The sequence below is a fragment of the Mustela nivalis genome (genome assembly GCF_964662115.1).
Source record: "Mustela nivalis genome assembly, chromosome: 5".
In the NCBI taxonomy this organism is placed as follows: Eukaryota; Metazoa; Chordata; class Mammalia; order Carnivora; family Mustelidae; genus Mustela; species Mustela nivalis.
In genome coordinates, this window is record NC_139024.1 from 147,849,763 (window position 1) to 147,865,543 (window position 15,781).

At 40.3% G+C, this 15,781-nt stretch overlaps 1 long non-coding RNA gene across 1 annotated transcript in view; it reads right to left on the bottom strand.

Moving 5' to 3' along the window:
* LOC309865476 overlaps positions 1–15,781 on the bottom strand; it is an 81,450-nt gene that overhangs the window by 18,720 nt on the left and 46,949 nt on the right. The gene's annotated exons all lie outside the window — the stretch shown is intronic.

Below are 15,781 nucleotides of genomic sequence, written 5' to 3' on the forward strand. Positions count from 1 at the left end.
CCCCCTTCCTACCTCGAGCACCCCCCCCTTCCTTCTCGAATGCCCCTGCTTGCAGGAGACAGGATGGGACCACAGTGCCTACAGCGGCCGCCTACCAGAGCTGGCCCCAGCCTCCCAGGCAGCACAGCCTCTGGTCTGTGCCCTGTGCCCTCCAAAGCACCATATTGTGGGGGCCTCTGAAGCAGGAAGAATCTCCTTCAGTGATTCCTCTACATAGATCAGTTGTTTGAGGTTATTACCTGAGATCCTTTATTTCTTGAGGATTCAGTCATAAGCTCCATGTGTGTGCCCATTCTTCCCTCTTTTTTCCTTCCTGCTAGTTGAAAAATGGTTATGGTGGCTGGAACTGGAGGAACCAACCTAGACCCTAAGGTGACTTTTGAAAATAAGATTGCGGATTACCATTCATCAAGTCGGAATGATGGACTTCTGAGTTTCTGAGGACATGGGATACTCTGCCAACTGGACTGATTATTGCCAGCGTCTAAAGTGAGAGAGAAAGAAATATCTACCTCATTTGAACCACTGTTATTTGGGGGGTTGTACCTCATTCTTGAACCAGATCTCACTAATATCCTTTAACTTTGTGTATGCTTCCTGTTCTCAGTGAAGTGTGCTTAGTTGTAAGGCCAGTGGGGTTCAAGCAACGAAACATCGTCTCCCATGAAGAAGCCTTGAGGTAGGGAGTTTCAGAATCTGTTCTCTAGTTCAACACCACCAAGACAAGAAGATCGTACTCTGTGTGGTTCTCTTAGCCTGCTACCTCTACTCACAATCTGGCTGCTGTAGCTCCTTCTCACACACCAGCATCCAAAATGGGAAGGCAATCTCTTCTTTATCAGTCAAGAAAATCTTTCCCATAAACACATAAGCCCACTTCCCCTTATACCTCACCACAAGTCCCTAGTTTGGTCATTATCAAGGGGGAGTGGGATTTCCAAAAACGGGTGCCGCCTGTGCTTATTGGTTCCCCAGGGTGAGGCACATTGCCATTCAAGCCAAACCATGGTTCCATTAGCGAAGAAAGGAGAATAGGTACTGGGGAGGCAACCCCCGATGTCTGCCCTACAAATCAAAAAGAGCACATCGTGGGGCGCCTGGGTGGCTCAGTGGGTTAAGCCGCTGCCTTCGGCTCAGGTCATGATCTCAGGGTCCTGGGATCATGTCCCATATCGGGCTCTCTGCTCAGCGGGGAGCCTGCTTCCCTTCCTCTCTCTCTACCTGCCTCTCCGTCTGCTTGTGATTTCTCTCTGTCAAATAAATAAATAAAATCTTAAAAAAAAAAAAAAAAGAGCACATCGTGGGATAAAGACATCTGGGTCCTTGATACGGCTTCATGCCACAGTGGTATAGGCATCATTCTGAAATGCCAGCACTAATTTTATTCACTTGGGGCTTGTAGCTTCTCCACTGACAACATACTACCCCATGATTTCAGGCTAAGGAAGAGCGAAGTGTGGACAATATTTCACGAAACTTACAATTAGGAAAGATGATGACTTAATCTTTCATGCTCACAGCCCAAATCAATCTCAAGCTCAGAGAGAGAGAGAGAGAGAGAGAGAGAGAGAAGAGCTATTTATTTTAAGAAATACCAACGTCAAGGGCTCCGGAGCCATTCCCTGTCCTTCCAGATTATTGGTTCTCTTCTTGAACACTGTGTCTGCCCTTCCTCCGTGGCGGCCTCCGGCTCCCCACACCCCCGCCCCTGCCCGCACCACGCACCGCCTCCCTCTTCCTCCAGACTTGCCCTGTGCTTTGTTGTCCTTGTTACTGTTCCTTTTTTCTTTATTTCTTTTGTCTTTCTCGTTCCTGCGCCCGATTGGGAAGGGTTTCTGGGAGGAGCCATGTTTCGCAGGATTCTGTATCGCGTTCATTCTTCTTACTCCTGAAAGCAGGTGAGTCCAGTGTTTGTGCACGGCCTTTGCAGAAAAAGCTTTCACAGAATTATATGAAACTGAATGAAAAGACAAAAAACGCAAAACAAAACAAAACACCAAACCCAGCGTTCCCCATTCCTGTCATGTGACTGATTAATTCCATTCAGTATTTGGTCTTATGAGGGAAAGAACCAGCAAAAAAAACCCAATATCCTATTAAGCTCTCTACTTCAATTCGATCTAAGGAATTCAGTCACGCTCTGGCAGACTGTGAAAAGCCATATGGGCCGGCCCGAAGCCCAGCAAATACTCACGGAGCTAGATGCTCGCAGGTACTTGGCTACCATCACAGAGAACTGGCTTGGACCCAGCTCTGAGCAGGGAAGTCCTCCTGCAAGGGGAGGTGCTAGGAACGAATTGTGCCTCCCCAGAGTCAAAGACCTAACCTCCAGCGTGACTGAGTTTGGAGACAGGACTCTTAGGAGGTAATTAAGGTTAAAGGAGGGCATAAGGTTGGGCTTTAATCCAGCAGAATGTGGCCTTACAAGAAGACAAGGGTCTCTCTTTTTCTCTCCTTTCCTCTGTCTCTCTCCCATCTCCCCCGCTTCTCTCCCTTCTTCCCTCCATCCACCTCTTTCCCCTCCCCCATCTCCTTCTCTATTTCTCTCTCTGTCCTTTCCTCCCTCTCTCCTTCTTAGCATTACCATCGGAGGACATATCAAGAAGATGGCCATCCACAAGCCAACAAGAGGTCTCTCGTCAGAAACCGAACTCAAGGGCGCCTGCGCGCCTCAGTCAGTTAAGCGTCTGCCTCTGGCTCAAGTCGTGATCTTGGGATCTTGGGATTGAGCCCCGAGTCAGGCTCCCTGCTTCTCCCTCTCCCTCTGCCCCTCCCCGACACCACTCGTGCACGCGCGTGCTCTCTCTCAAATAAATAAATAAACTCTTTTTTTTTTTTTACTTTTTTTTTTTGACAGAGATCACAAGTAGATGGAGAGGCAGGCAGAGAGAGAGAGAGAAGCAGGCTCCCTGCTGAGCAGAGAGCCCCATGCGGGACTCGATCCCAGGACCCTGAGATCATGACCTGAGCTGCAGGCAGCGGCTTAACCCACTGAGCCACCCAGGCGCCCAAATAAACTCTTAAAAAAAAAGAAACCTCCATCTTCCTATGTAGGCTCTATTTGTGCATCCATGACTCAGTAGAGTAAACTCTGCCTTCTGGGGGTAAGGTAGGGAGGACGTGAAACTTCCCTGAAACAGATTGTATCTCTTTCCTATCTATTATTACGAGGGATAATCTCTTTCTTTTTAAATTCCATCCATAAAATTTTTAGCATGTATCTCTAAAAGATAAGGATTCTTCAAAAATAACCATAATTATCCCATCCCAAGAATTAAGTCATTCATCGATATCAACTGCTTAGTATCCAATGTTCATGTTAATCGTTGTTTCATAAACGCATTAATGGCTGTGTTTTCATTCTTACGCATTGTTTATTCGAATCAAGATCCCAAAAGCCCACCACTGGCACTGGTGACTAAGTTGCTTAAGTCTCTTGTAATCTAATCTACAGTACCCTCTTTAAATTGTTTTATTTTCTTCGATTTTGTTGTTGTTGTTGTTGTGCGTGCTGTGGAAAAGCTGGGTGATTCTTTCTGTTCAGGAGTTTCCCTGTTTGGGTTTGCTTCTCAGATCTCCACAGTGTTTTAACACATCACTCTGTCCTTTATAATTTCCTGTAAGTGGCTGGTTGGATCAGAGGTAGGATGAATTTTATTTAAGATGGTTTTATAAGCAGTGTTGAGGTCTACCATGTGGAGGGCCTAGTGGTTCCTCTTCGAGTGGGGTTGGCAGCCACACGAAGATACATTAATTCATTGAGGGACACGAAATGACACTATGCTATCAACCCTTCTTCATTTATGAGCTGGAATAATTCCATAGAGGAACGCCCCTTCACGTACTCCTTAACCCGTGATACCACTCACAGAGAAACATCAGGACAAATCCTTGATTATTTCCCTTTGCATACAAGCTTCATATTAATGTGTTGGTTCTCCCGTGTTCCCCAAAGGTAACCACTCTGGAAAGGAGTCTGAGTTGATTTTGTTTGCTTTTATAGTTGTTGCCTCATGAACGTGTGGATTTTAACCTATTTTATGTGCTTTAATCTATTGTACTTGCTCTCTCTCTCTCTCTCTTTTAGATTTATTTGTTTAATTGAGAGAGAGGGAGAGAGAGAGTACGTGTGCAAGCCGGGAAAGGGTAGAGGGAGAGAGAGAGAACCTCAAGCAGACACCCTGAGCATGAAGCCAGTGCAGGACTCGATCTCACAACTGTGAGATCATGACCTGAGCTGAAACCTAGAGTCTGTTGCTCAATCGACTGAGCCACCCAGGTGTCCCTGCATGTGTTCTCTTTGATGATGTTTAAATTGCTCCATCTTTAGCCTGGGCCGGGGTGGGGGGGGCGGCTTCTTTGGGTTGGCTCCTGAGTCCTTCTGTTGTGTCTTAGTAAATGAGTTGTCTTTACCATCTTCCCTTCTTCCTTCATTTCTGATGCGAGAAGATATTCCAGGTTCCTCCTGTACCTTTCCTGACCCAGATCTCGAATCAATCATTTCTCCAAGGAGCATTTTCCTTCTAGTGGGAATTGAAATTGCAGGATCACCATCTGTCTGCTGAAGATATTCATTGCTGGAAGGTTCATCATTATTTTCTTGGCTATTTCTATAGACAGACCTAGAAAATTGTTTTAGAAGAAGTTTAAAAAATTTTTTAAAGTTAAAATACATTATGAGAATATATTGAAGCTCCAATTCAAATGTAGGAGTAAATGGCTTATTTAGGCTCTTGGATCTTAAATATGGCCTTTTTTCCTGCACCGATAAAACTGGTCATCAAGGACACTAGAAATGATAGAATTAGAATAGCTCACCATTATTCACTCGCTTTATCCTGCAATAGACCCAGAACAGTCTTAGAGAAACAATGCCACTGCTCTCCATTCCCGGACAATACGAATACTGAAACTAGTGTTTGTTTCCTCTTTGTGTTTTGTCCTTATGGTATATCCCACGGGGAGTGTATTGTTGAATTACTGTTTTTAAAGCCTCTTGGAATAGTCCTTTGTCTGTCTATCTTTCAGAATGTAGTTCTGAGAAGTCTGCAGAGGACTGAGCCAGAACAGAGGTAAAGGACTTGCCTACAGAAGGACCATTATCCTTCTCCCGAGAACCAAATGCTCTCTCAGCCAGCTAATTTTATCCTTCCTTCATGTAGTTCCCCTAACTTCCAGCCACCCCCAACCCCCAGGACCTACCTTCAAACTTGGCTCCTCTAATGCTGCATTCTAATATCCCAGTGATCAGGTCCCTGGGCCATAGGAATCTCTACCCCCTATTTGGGGATGTGAATCAAGATTTACAAAAATATTTTCACACCCCTTCTAAAAAAATTTTAAAAATAGATGTTATTTCTTTTTTTTTTTAAAGATTTTATTTATTTATTTGACAGAGAGAGACCACAAGTAGGCAGAGAGGCAGGCAGAGAGAGAGAGGAGGAAGCAGGCTCCCTGCTGAGCAGAGAGCCCGATGCGGGACTCGATCCCAGGACCATGAGATCATGACCCGAGCCGAAGGCAGCGGCGTAACCCACTGAGCCACCCAGGCGCCCCTAGATGTTATTTCTTATAGCACCTTTAGGTTCCCAGTAATGTTGAACAGAAGGTACAGAGTATTTCCATATATTTCCTGTCCCCATTCATGCATGTCCTTCCTCTTACAACATCACCCACAGAATGGTGCATTTGTTACAACAGATGAACCTACAGTGACACATCATTACAGCCCAAAGACTATAGTTTCCATTATGGTGTCCATAGGTGGTATCCTTTCTATGGGTTTGGACAAATGTTATAATAGCACGTATCCATTATTATAGTATCATATAGACTAGTTGCACTGTCCTAAAAATCCTTTGTGCTCCTCCTAGTCATCCCTCCCTCCTTCCCTGTTCACCCCAGGCTGATTTTTTTTTGAAAAATATTTTATTTATTTATTTGAGACAGAGATCACAAGTAGGCAGAAAGACAGGCAGAGAGAGAGGAGAAAGCAGGCTCCCTGACAAGCAGAGAGTCCAATACGGGGCTCGATCCCAGAACCCTGGGATCATGACCCAAGCCAAAGGCAGAGGCCTTAACCCACTGAGCCACCTAGGCACCCCCATTCACTGATTTTTAACAGTCTCTGCAGTTTTGCCTTTTCCAAAATTTTGTACAGCGGGAACCATACCAAACATGGCCATTTCAGATTGTTTTCTTCCACTTAGTAACATGCACTTAATTTTCCTTTACGTCTTTTCACGGCTTGATAGTTCATTTCTTCTTAGTGCTGAATAATGTTCCATTGTCACCATGTGTCACAGTTCATTTATCCATTCACCTCTTGAAGGACATATTGGCGGCTCACCGATTTTGGCAACTCTAAATAAAGCTACTGTAAATATCAGCATACAGGCTTTGTGTGAACATAAGTTTTCACTCTTTTGAGAAAATGTCAAGGAGCATGATTGCTGGGTTATATGGTCAGAGCACGTTCAGTTTTAAAAGAAATGGCCAAACATGTTCCAAAGTGGCTGAGCCGTTTGGTGTTGCCACCAGCCTCCGGTAAGGGATTCTGTGGCCCCACATCCTTGACAGGATTTGATGTCGTCAGTGTTTTGGATTGGGGCCATTCTGTTGGGTGTCTAGTGATGGCTCATTGTTTGAATTTGCATTTCTCAGATGACCTATGACGTGGAGCATCTTTTCACAGACTTATTTGCCACCTGCCTTCTCCTCTTTCTCTCTCTCTCTCTCTTTTTGGTTCAGTGTCAAGGTCTTTGGGTCATGTTCTTATTGTGGAGTTTTAAGTGTTGCTTGTACATTTTGAAGATCCTTTATCAGGTATAGCTTTTGCAAATATTTTCTCCCCCAGCCTGTGGCTTATCTTTCCATTCCCTGAACAGTGTCTTTGGCAGAGCAGGAAATGTTAATGATAATGAAGTCCGGCTCTTCAGTTCTTTCTTTTATGGATCATGTATTGGTGTTGTATCTAAAATATTATCACCAAATCCAAGGTCATCGAGATTTCTCCTTTGTTATCTCCCAGGGGATTTACAGGTTTGCCTTCTACATTTAGGTCTGTGATCTACTTGGAGTTAATTTTTGGGTAGAATGTAATGACTGTGTCTAGATTTTTTTTTTTTTTTTTTTTTTTTTTTTTTTTTGCATGTGGATGCTCCGTTGTTCCAGAACTATCTGTTAAAAAAAACTGTCTTTGCTCCATTGTATTGCCTCTGCTCTTTTGTCAAAAATCAGTCGACTGTATTTCTGGGGGTTTATTTCTAGGCTTTCTAATCTGTGCTATTGACCTACTTGTCTATCTTTTTCTCCAAAACTACACTGTCTTGATTACCATAACTTTATAGCAAGTCTTGAAGTTAGGTAGAGTACAGGCCTCCAACTTTGTTCTTCAGTATTGTGTTGCTGGGTCTAGGTCGTGTGCCTCTCCATATAACCCTTAGAATCAGCTGCTCTCTCCACAAAAACAAGGACTGTTTTAGGGCTGCACTGAATCTATAGATCAAGTTGGGAAGAACTGATATGTTGACAATACTGTGTCTTCCCATTCACGAGCATTGAAACATCTCTCCATTTATGTAATTCTTTGGTTCCTGCACCTTTGATGCAGTAATTTCATTTCCTTTTTTAAATGATTTTATTTATTTGTGAGAGAGATCACAAATAGGCAGAGAGGCAGTTGGGGGAGGATGAAAGCAGGCTTCCTGCTGAGCAGAGAGCCCGATATGGGTCCCAATCCCAGGACCCAGAGACCATGACCTGAGCCGAAGGCAGAGGCTTAACTCACTAAGCCACCCAGGCACCCCAGTAATTTCATTTCTGATAAGTATATCGCCTAAAAAGGGGGAAAAAATATATGCAGCATTGATTTTAATTATTTGTGGACAAGATAATTCTGAAACTTTAAAATGAATACAAAATTTCCTAGGGAACATATTTAAAATGTAGACTTTTTTAAATTAAAAAAAGGAATTTAGGCATTTTATTTTGTATTTTTCATTTGGTAAGTAAAATGTAGATTGTATCTGTGGCTTTACAGTATATTTCCCTGAACACCAATTAAGTTGAGCATATTCTCATATGTCTGTTGGCTATTTTATTTCCTTCTTTGTGAAGTGTCCTTCTATACGGGAATTTTTCTCATTTGTTTTCTGAGTTCTCAGTTTTTTCTTTATTAATTCATAAGAATTTTAATATATTCAAGATCCTAAACTGACTTTCAGGTAATACATGTTGCAAATTTTTTTTTTCTATTCTGTGTTTTGTGCTTTCTAGTCTCTTTATGACGTCTTTTGATTAACAGAATTCCTAATTTTATTAAAGTTAAAATTAGCAAGTTTCTCTTCCATGAATAAGAAATTCTTCACTACTTTTGGATCGTTGACATTTTCCCATCTTCCACATGCTTTATAATTTTGCTTTTTGCATTTTGATCTCTTATCTACTGGGACTCAATTTTTATGTATGATATGAATGAGGGTTCACTTTTACTTTTTTCTGTATGGATTACCTACTCATCCCAGGAATATGATTTGAAAAACTCATTTTTCCCTCACTGATACACAAAGCCACAGCAGTCATGTATCAACTTTCTATATGACCATTTATCTGTTTCTGGGTTCTCTATTCCAGTCTATCTGTCTGTTTTCAGTCCTGGCATCAGTACCACACTATCTAATTCCTGTAGCTTTATACCATATGCAAGGACAAATTCGCCCCTTGTATTTTCCTTCAAGAGTGTTTTCATTACTTTTGTCTCCTTTGCATTTCCTTATAGTTTAGGAGCAGTGAATCAATCTTAATAGGTAATCTGACTTAATTGTTATTAGGACTGAAAGGACTATTAGGGAGAATTGACATATTTAATACCAAATCTTTCAACCCATGAACATGGTATGGTACAGCTTTCCATTTATATGGGTCTTCTTTAATGTTCAATAAAGTTTAATTGTTTTCTCTATAAAGATCTTTAGCACACACACACACACACACATACACACACACACAAGATCCTTTTCCACATCGTTTGTTAGAATTATTCGTAGGTTGGCTGTATGTTCAAGTTAAAAGTATCTTTTTTTCTTTATTTTCTGGTCTGTAGCTAGCACATGAGGTACAAGTAAATGATGTGTGTTAATTTTGCATCTGACAACCTTGGTGATTCTTTTATTAATTCTATAATTGAGCTGTATAGTCTTTTGCATTTTCTATATATGTTCTCATATCATTTACAAATGATTACAGTTTTATTTCTTACTTTCCAATATTAATACTTTTTATTTATTTTTCTTGTGTTACTACTTCAGCTTGAACCTCTGATGGATAGAAGTGATGAGAGTGGATATCCCTGTCTGATTCCAAACAGAGGGAAATCTTTCATTTTTAAAGAATTTTTAGATATCCTGAAAAACATAAGAAAGTTTCCTTCTAGTAGTTACTTTAAAGTATTTTCTAAATTGTTCTTATAAATGGGAGCAGAATTTTATCAGTGTTTTAATCTATCAAGAAAACAATATGTTGTATCTAACTATATCAGTTGATTTGTCTAATGTTAAGTCACCCCATATTCTTTCTTTCTTTCTCTTTTTTAAGATTTTTTACTTATTTACTTGACAGACAGAGATCACAAGCAGTCAGAGAGGCAGGCGGAGAGAGAGGGGAAAGTAGGCTCCCTGCCAAGCAGAGAGCCCGATGCAGGGCTCGATCCCAGAACCCTGAGATCATGACCTGAGCTGAAGGCAGAGGCTTTAACCCCTTGAGCCACCCCGGCACCCGATGTCACCCTGTATTCTTAGGACAAGCCTAAGTTGGTCATGATGTGTCGTCCTTTTTAAAAACATTGTTGGGAACAAATATATTGATGGATTTGATTTTTGTAGGAATTCACATTTTTACATATTAATTTTCTTAGCAAATATTTATTGAGCACCTACAATGTGCCAGGCACAGTTCCACATCCACAAAACAAACCAGGGTCCTTGTTCTCATGAAGTGTAAATTTTAGCAGGGAGAGACATAAAAGAATAACTGAACATAATTCAAAAATCATATTCAGTGTGTTAGAAGATGAAAAGTACTATGAAATAAGGAAAAATGGAACAAGGGTGAGGCAGGAAGATCTGAAGATGGTTTGGGAGGATGCAGTGGAACAGGGTGATAAGAAGAGGTCTTGCTGAAAAGACAACACCTAAGAAAAGAGTTAAGAGAGATAAAGGTATTAGCTCTGTGGCTATCTGGTGGGAAATATTTAGGAATAGGGAAGGGCAAGGTTAAGCTCAGAGATCAGTGTGACTGGACTGGAGAAAGCAATGGGAGTACCAGTAGGTGACCTTGTCAGAACATTGAAGGGCTAGATCACATGGGGTTCTGTCAACTCCTGAAGGGTTTTGGGTTCTCTGAATGACCTGGGGAGCCATTGAAGAGTTTTAGGCAGAGACTTGACATGATCTGACTTGCACCTTAAAAGGACCACTCTGGCAGCTGAGTTGGAAATAGACTATAAGTTAGTAAGCTTAGAAATAGGGAGACCAGTTAGGAGGCTATTACAGTAACCCAAGAAGGAGATGGGGGTGGTTCTGGGAAGGGTGATCGCAGTGGCAGTAGTAAGCAGTGGTTAGATTCTGGATATATTTTGAAGGTTGAGGCTACAGGATTTCTTGATGGATTATATATGAGCTGTAAGGACTAGGAAGGAGTATAAAACTGGCTTCAAATTTTTTTCACATGTGTCACTGGAAATGCACACATTGATGCACATTTGGCAGATAAAAATTGCAAGTTCATTTTGGTACATGTTGATTTTTAAGGTTTTTATTAGACAGTCAAGTAGCATTGTCAACTACATAGTTAAATCTTGAAATTGAAAGAGAGGTCTGGGCTGCAAATATAAATTTGGGAGTAGTAATGATATTTAATACTCCTTATAGATGATATTTATAATCAGCTTATAAATGGTATTTAAAATCAATTGTCCAGATGAGATTGCCAAGAAGTAAGTGTACATAAAAATAGAAGAGAGGGACCAAGGATTCACTCGGAAGAACCCCAACATTAGGAGTTTGGGGTGAGGAGGAGGAATCTGCAAAAGAGACAGGGAATGAGGAAACAGTGAGGCAGATGGCAAAGCAGGTACCTGTTCTGTCCTGGAAGTCAAAGAAAAAGGTGTTCCACGAAGAAACAAAAAATGCACTCTTCCTCTGTCAAATGCTATTGATAGGTTCAGTAAGATGAGGGCAGAGGTTGGCCCTTTGATTTAGCAAGGTCATATGATGACCCCCACAAACGCTGTTTCAGAGGAGTGGTAGGAGAGAAGCATGAGTGAGAACAGAGTAGACGGCAGTAGAGGAATGGTTAAACTTCGGCTACAAAGAGAAGCAGAGAAATGGGTAGGTGGAGATTTGGGGCAAACAGAGGGTTTTTTCCATCCCTAGGATGGAGAAATAAGCATATGTTTGCATGCTTATGGAGATAACCTGGTAAGGAGTAAATCAAATATATAACAAGGAGGGGAGAATTGATAAAGCAATGGCCTTAAGTAGAAGAGATGGGTAGGTTATAGTGCACAAATGGAGGGATTGTGCTTAGACCTAGGATCATGGATAAGTTCATTATATTAATAAGCAGGACGTTGTGGGTGCAAAGAAAAGTCTTATAGGAAATGAGTTGGGTGGCAGAGGTCTCTGGAAATTCTTTTGTGATTTATTTCAAGTTTCTCAGTGAAGTAAGAAATGAGGTCATCAGGTTAGGTTCAAGAGTTTCAAAAATTTTAGAACAAATTTGTTCATATTTTCTTATTATTTGTAAAATATTATAGCATTGGTGGTAGAAACTCATTTCCATTTCTGTTTTTGGTTGCTATTCTTAATGCATTTCACCGGACATTTGTCACTGTTGTATTTTTTTTTTTTTTTTCAAAGAACCATGTTCTTGCATTATTGATTCTCTTACGGGTTCCCCATTTATTGTCTATTTTACTTACGGCTGTACTTTATTTCCTTCCTTGTAGTTTTTTTGTGTGGAAAGAGGATATTTTGCTAATTGTTTGATAATTTCTTGTGACAAATACTTAGTTCATGAAATTCAAGCACTTTCTTAGCTAATATAAATTTAAGATTGAAAATTTTCCCTTATAAAATATGCTAACTGCATTTCACAAGCAGCTAAACATATACTAGTGTTACTATCACTCAATTCAACTGACGCTCGGTGGCTCAGTTGGTTGGACGACTGCCTTCGGCTCAGGTCATGATCCCGGAGTCCTGGGATCGAGTCCCACATTGGGCTCCCAGCTCCACGGGGAGTCTGCTTCTCCCTCTGACCTTCTCCTCACTCATGCTCTCTCTCACTGTCTCTCTCTCTCAAATAAATAAATAAAATCTTAAAAAAAATATTATCTAGTTTCTATTTTATAGTTCCTTCTTGATTTACTTTTTTATTAACATATAGTGTATTATTTTCTTCAGGGGTACATATCTGTGAATCATCAGGCTTACACAATTCACAGCACTCACCATAGCACGAACCCTCCCCAAAGTCCATAACTCAGCCACCCAACCCCTACCCACACCCTCCAGCAACCCTCAGTTTGTTTCCTGAGTCTCTTATGGTTTGTCTCCCTCTCTGGTCCCATCTTGTTTCATTTTTTTCCCTCCCTACCCCACACTACCTCCCCACTCTGCCTCTCAAATTCCTCATATCAGTGAGATCATATGATAATTGTATTTCTCTCGTTGACTTATTTCACTCAGCATAATACCCTCTAGTTCCATTCATGTCATTGCAAATGGTGAGATTTAGGGGTTTTGATGGCTGCATAGTATTCTAGTGTGTGTGTGTGTGTGTGTGTGTGTACACATATATGTATACAAATATATATACATTGTGTGTGTATATATACACACATATATATGTGTATATATGTATAATATGTATAAGAAGATATGAGATATATATACCATATGTATATATACATATCATGTATATAAATAAATACATATATACATATATACATATGGTATATATATCTCACATCTTCTTTACCCATTCATCTGTTGATGGACATTTAGTTTCATTCCATAGTTTGGCTATTATGGACATTGCTGCTGTAAACATTTAGGTGCATGTGCCCCTTCAGATCACCATATTTGTGTCTTTAGGATAAATACCCAGTAGTGCGATTGCTGGGTCATAGGGTAGCTCTATTTTCAAATTTTTGAGGAACATCTATATTGTTTTCCAGAGTGGCTGCACCAGCTTGCATTCCTACCAATAGTGTAGGAGGGGTCCCCTTTCTCCACATCCTTGTCAACACCTGTTATTTTCTGACTTGTTAATTTTAGCCATTCTGACTGGTGTGAGGTTTTGATTTGTATTTCCCTGATGCCAAGTGATGTGGGACACTTTTTCATGTGTCTCCTGGCCATCTGTATGTCTTCTTTGCAGAAATATCTGTTCATGTCTTCTGCCCATTTCTTGATTGGATTATTTTTCTCTGGGTGTGAAGTTTGATAAGTTCTTTATATATTTTGGATGTTAACCCTTTATCTGATGTGTCATTTGCAAATATCTTCTCTCATTTTGTCAGTTGTCTTTTGGTTTTGTTGAGTTTCCTTTGCTGTGCAAAAATTTTTTATCTTGATGAAGTCCCAGTAGTTCATTTTGCCCTTGCTTCCCTTGCCTTTGGCAATGTTTCTGGGAAGATGTTGCTGTGGCTGAGGTCAAAGAGGTTGCTGCCTGTGTTCTCCTCAAGGATTTTGATGGATTCCTGTCTCACATTTAGGTCTTTCATCCATTTTGATTCTATTTTTGTGCATGGTATAAGGAAATGGTTCCGTTTCATTCTTCTGCATGTGGCTGTCCAATTTTCCCAACATTATTTGTTGAAGAGACTGACTTTCTTCCATTGGACATTCTTTTTTGCTTTGTCGAAGATTAGTTGACATAGAGTTAAGGGTCCACTTCTGGACTGTCTATTCTGTTCCATTGATCTATTTGTCTGTTTTTGTGCCAGTACCATAGTGTCTTGATGATGACAGCTTTGTAATTGAGCTTGAAGTCTGGAATTGTGATGCCACCAGCTTTTGTTTTCTTCTTCAACATTCCTCTGGTTGTTTGGGGTCTTTTCTGGTTCCATATAAATTTTAGGATTTTTTTTGTTCCATTTCCTTGAAAAACATTGATGGTATTTTGATAGGGGTTGCATTAAATGTGTAGATTGCTTTAGGTAGCATAGATATTTTCATAATATTTGTTCTTTCAATCCATAAGCATGGAACAGTTTTTCATTTCTTTGTGTCCTCCTCAATTTCTTTCATGAGTACTTTATAGTTTTCTGAGTACAGATTCTTTGTCTCTTTGGTTAGGTTGATTCCCAGGTATCTTATGGTTTTGGGTGCAATTGTAAATGGAATCGACTGCTTAATTTTTCTTTCTTCTATCTTGCTGTTGGTGTATAGAAATGCAACTGATTTCTGTGCATTGATTTTATATCCTGACACTTTACTGAATTCCAGTATGCGTTCTAGCAGTTTTGGAGTGGAGTCTTTTGGGTTTTCCACAAAAAGTACCATATCATCTCCAAAGAGTAAAATTTCAACTTCTTTGTTGATTCGGATGCCTTTTATTTCTTTTTGTTGTCTGATTGCTAGTTTTGTTGTCTGATGGCTAGTACTTCTAGTATATGTTGAATAGCAGTGGTGACAGTGGACAGCCTTGCCCTGTTCCTGAACTTAGGGGGAAAGCTCTCAGTTTTTCCCCATTGAGAATTATATTCACTGTGGGTTTTTCATAGATAGCTTTGATGATATTGAGGTATGTACCCTCCATCCACTGTGAAGAGTTTTGATCAAGAAAGGATGCCGTATTTCCTGGAAGCTTTTTATCTCTCCTTCTATTTTCAATGAGAGCCTAGATGGATATAGTATTCTTGGCTGCATGTTTTTATCATTTAGTGTTCTGAATATATCATGCCAGTTCTTTCTGGTCTGCCAGGTCTCTGTAGATAAGTCTGCTACCAATCTAATATTTTTATAATTATATGTTACAGACTTCTTGTGCTGGACTGCTTTTAGGATTCTCTTTTTTGGTAAGACTTGTAAGTTTTACTGTTAGATGATGGGGCGTGGACCTATTTTTATTGATTTCAAGGGGGGTTCTCTGTGCCTTCTGAATTTTGATGCTTGTTGCCTTTGCCATATTAGGGAAATTCTCTACTATAATTCTCTCCAATATACCTTCTGCCCCCCCTCTCTCTTTCTTCTTCTTCTAATTGGGATCCCAATTATTCTAATATTGTTTCATCTTATGGTATCACTTCTCTCTCAAATTCTCCCCTCATGGTTCAGTAGTTGTTTGTCTCTCTTTTGCTCAGCTTCTTTATTCTCCATTATTTGATCTTCTATATCCCTAATTCTCTCTTCTGCCTCATTTATCCTAGCAGTAAGAGCCTCCATTTTTTATTGTACCTCATTAATGGCTTTTTTTTTTCAACTTGGTTAGGTTTTAGTTCTTTTATTTCTCCAGAAAAGGGATTTTATTTCTCTAGACAGGGATTCTCTAGTACCTTCCAGGCTTTTTGGAGCCCAGCTAGCACCTTGATAATTGTCATTCTGAACTCTAATTCTGACATCTCACTAATGTCTGTATTGATTAGCTCCCTAGGGGTCAGTACTGCCTCTTATTCTTTTTTTTGGAGGTGAGTTTTACTGCCCTGTCATTTTATCCAGATAAGAATAGATGAATGAGAGAACAAAATACTAAAAGGGTAACAACAACCCCAGAA